This window comes from Arachis hypogaea, chromosome 10 (assembly GCF_003086295.3).
Source record: "Arachis hypogaea cultivar Tifrunner chromosome 10, arahy.Tifrunner.gnm2.J5K5, whole genome shotgun sequence".
Classification (NCBI taxonomy): domain Eukaryota; kingdom Viridiplantae; phylum Streptophyta; class Magnoliopsida; order Fabales; family Fabaceae; genus Arachis; species Arachis hypogaea.
In genome coordinates, this window is record NC_092045.1 from 37,079,729 (window position 1) to 37,083,543 (window position 3,815).

The window sequence follows — 3,815 nt, forward strand, 5'->3', positions numbered from 1 at the left end:
AATGAATTCTAGTGTTTCAAGGTGATGTTCTTATCATCACCAAAGCTGATTGATCTTCATCAATTTAGCTCTTGAATGCAATGTCCTGCTGAAGCTTGGCCGGCCATGTCTAATTTCTTTAGACTAAAGCTTTAGACTAACATTGCATGATTCCTGGAATTCTCATTAAGAATTTTGATACCTTTATTTTCTTTTTCTACATAATTTTCGAAAAATCCAAAAATATTTCTTTTTTTGAGTCTAGAGTCTCATCCTAAGTTTAGTGTCAATTGCATGTTTCTGTTCTTATTGCATTCATGCATGTGTCCTCATTGATCTTCAAGTTGTTCTTGATGATTTCCTTATTCTGATCTTTGAATTCTATTGACTTGAGTGTTTTGTGTGTCTCATATGCATTTTCGTTTTGTTAGTGTCAGTAGTATACAAACTGCTAAGTTTGGTGTCTTGCATGCATTGTCATTTGATTCTTGTTGCATTTTGGTTTGTCCTTATTATTAAAAATCCAAAAATATTTTTAATTTGTGTCTTTTCAAGTCAATAATACAGAGAATTGAAGATTCAGAACATACAGCAGAGGAATTGCACAGAAAAAGCTGGGCGTTCAAAACGCCCAGTGAAGAAGGACAGACTGGCGTTTAAACGCCAGCCAGGGTACCTGGTTGGGCGTTTAACGCCCAAAAGGGTAGCATTTTGGGCGTTAAACGCCAGAATGTATACCATTCTGGGCGTTTAACGCCAGGATGGCTAGGGGAGGAAGATTTTGTTTTCAAATCAGATTTTTTCTAAGTTTTCAAAGTTTTTCAAAATCAAATCTTTTTCAAATCAAATCTTTTCAATCAAATCTTTTTCAAAATCAATTTCTTTCCTTTTTCAAAAATACTTATTAACAATTAATGATTTGATTGAACATTTTTTGCCTTTTCTGTTGAGGAAGGTTTTATGTTTGATTCATATCTTTTCTTGTTAGGCAAGTCATTAATTTTTAAAATCATATCTTTTCAAATTGTTTTCAAATCATATCTTTTAAAATTGTTTTCAAATCATATCTTCTCAATCACATCTTTTTAAAACCAATCATATCTTCTTAACCACATCTTTTTCAAAATAGTTTTCAATCAAATGTTTCTGATTTCTAATTTCAAAATCTTTTTCGAAAATCATTTGATTTCTTTTCCCTTTTCATTTTCGAAAATTAAGTAATGTTTTTCAAAAATATTTTTTAAATTTTCCACTTAACTTTCGAAAATTACTTCCCTCCTTCTCACATCCTTCAATTTATGGACTAACATTATCCCTTAAGGCAAAATTCGAACTCTATCTTCTTTGTTAAGTTCGAATTTTCCACTTCTGTCTTCTACTCTTCTTTTCCTCTGACACCTAAAGGAATCTCTATACTGTGACATAGAGGATTCCATATTTTCTTGTTTCCTTCTCTATCTTATGAGCAGGAGCAAGGACAAAGGCATTCTTGTTGAGGTTGATCCTGAACCTGAAAGGACCTTGAAGAGAAAGCTAAGAGAAGCCAAAGCACAACTCTCTTTAGAGCACCTGACCGAATTCTTCAAGGAAGAAGAACACATGGCAGCCGAAAACAACAACAATGCCAACAATGCAAGGAAGGTGCTGGGTGACTTTACTGCACCTACTCCCGACTTCTATGGGAGAAGCATCTCTATCCCTGCCATTGGAGCAAACAACTTTGAGCTTAAGCCTCAATTAGTTTCTCTAATGCAACAGAATTGCAAGTTCCATGGACTTCCAATGGAAGATCCTCATCAGTTTTTAGCTGAGTTCTTGCAAATCTGTGACACAGTCAAGACTAATGGGGTTGACCCTGAGGTCTACAGACTGATGCTATTCCCTTTTGCTGTAAGAGACAGAGCTAGGACATGGTTGGACTCTCAACCTAAAGAAAGCCTGGACTCTTGGGAAAAGCTAGTCAATGCCTTCTTGGCAAAGTTCTTTCCACCTCAAAAATTGAGTAAGCTTAGAGTGGAAGTCCAAACCTTCAGACAGAAGGAAGGAGAATCCCTCTATGAAGCTTGGGAAAGATACAAACAATTGATCAGAAAGTGTCCCACTGATATGCTTTCTGAATGGAGCATCATAGGTATTTTCTATGATGGTCTGTCTGAACTGTCCAAGATGTCTTTGGATAGCTCTTCTGGAGGATCTCTTCATCTGAAGAAGACGCCTACTGAAGCTCAAGAACTGATTGAAATGGTTGCAAATAACCAATTCATGTACACTTCTGAAAGAAATCCTGTGAACAATGGGACTAGTCAGAAGAAAGGAGTTCTTGAGATTGACACTCTGAATGCCATTTTGGCTCAGAATAAAATATTGACTCAACAAGTCAATATGATTTCTCAAAGTCTGTCTGGGATGCAAAATGCACCAAGCAATACTAAGGAAGCTTCATCTGAGGAAGAAGCTTATGATCCTGAGAACCCTTCAATAGAAGAGGTGAATTACATGGGAGAACCCTATGGAAACACCTACAATCCTTCATGGAGGAATCATCCAAATCTTTCATGGAAGGATCAACAGAGACCTCAACAAGGTTTCAACAATAATAATGGTGGAAGGAACAGGTTTAGCAATAGCAAGCCTTTTCCATCATCTTCTCAGCAACAGACAGAGAGTTCTAAGTAGAATACCTCTGACTTAGCAACTATGGTCTCTGATCTGATCAAAACCACTCAAAGTTTCATGACTGAAACTAGGTCCTCCATCAGAAATCTGGAAGGACAAGTGGGTCAGCTGAGCAAGAAAATTACTGAACTCCCTCCAAGTACTCTTCCAAGCAACACAGAAGAAAATCCAAAAGGAGAGTGCAAGGCCATCAATATGGCCGAATTCTGGGAGGAAGAAGAGGCAGTGAACGCCACTGAGGAAGACCTCACTGGACGTCCACTGACCCCCAATGAGTTCCCCAATGAGGAACCTTGGGAATCTGAGGCTCAAGATGAGCCCATAGAGATTCCATTGAACTTACTTCTGCCATTCATGAGCTCTGACGAGTATTCTTCTTCTGAAGAGGATGAGTATGTCACTGAAGAGCAAGTTGCTAAATACCTTGGAGCAATCATGAAGCTAAATGACAAGTTATTTGGAAATGAGACTTGGGAGGATGAACCCCCTTTGCTCACCAAAGAACTAGATAACTTGTCTAGGCAGCAATTGCCTCAAAAGAGGCAGGACCCTGGGAAGTTTTCTATACCTTGTACCATAGGCACCATGACCTTCAAGAAGGCCTTGTGTGACTTAGGGTCAAGTGTGAACCTCATGCCCCTCTCTGTAATAGAGAAATTAGGGATCTTTGAGGTGCAAGCTGCAAAAATCTCACTAGAGATGGCAGACAACTCAAGAAAACAAGCTTATGGACTTGTAGAGGATGTTTTGGTGAAGATTGAAGACCATTACATCCCTGCTGATTTCATAGTCCTAGAGACTGGGAAGTGCATGGATGAATCCATCATCCTTGGCAGACCCTTCCTAGCCACAGCAAAGGCTGTGATTGATGTTGATAGAGAAGAGTTGATCATTCAAGTGAATGAAGAATCCTTGGTGTTTAAGGCCCAAGGATATCCCTCTGTCATCATGGAGAGGAAGCATGAAGAGCTTCTCTCAAAACAGAGCCAAACTGAGCCCCCACAGTCAAACTCTAAGTTTGGTGTTGGGAGGCCACAACCAAACTCTAAGTTTGGTGTTGAACCCCCACATTCAAACTCTAAGTTTGGTGTTGGGAGGTTCCAACACGGTTCTGAGCATTTCTGAGGCTCCATGAGAGTCCTCTGTCAAGCTAGTGACAT

The 3,815-nt window shown here is 39.0% G+C and overlaps 1 non-coding gene across 1 annotated transcript; it reads right to left on the bottom strand.

Moving 5' to 3' along the window:
• Nucleotides 1-1,983: 1,983 nt before the first annotated feature.
• LOC112718933 (small nucleolar RNA R71) lies at nt 1,984-2,091 on the bottom strand. The gene has a single exon (XR_003161259.1). It is a non-coding gene; the product is annotated as a small nucleolar RNA R71 (small nucleolar RNA).
• Nucleotides 2,092-3,815: the final 1,724 nt, after the last annotated feature.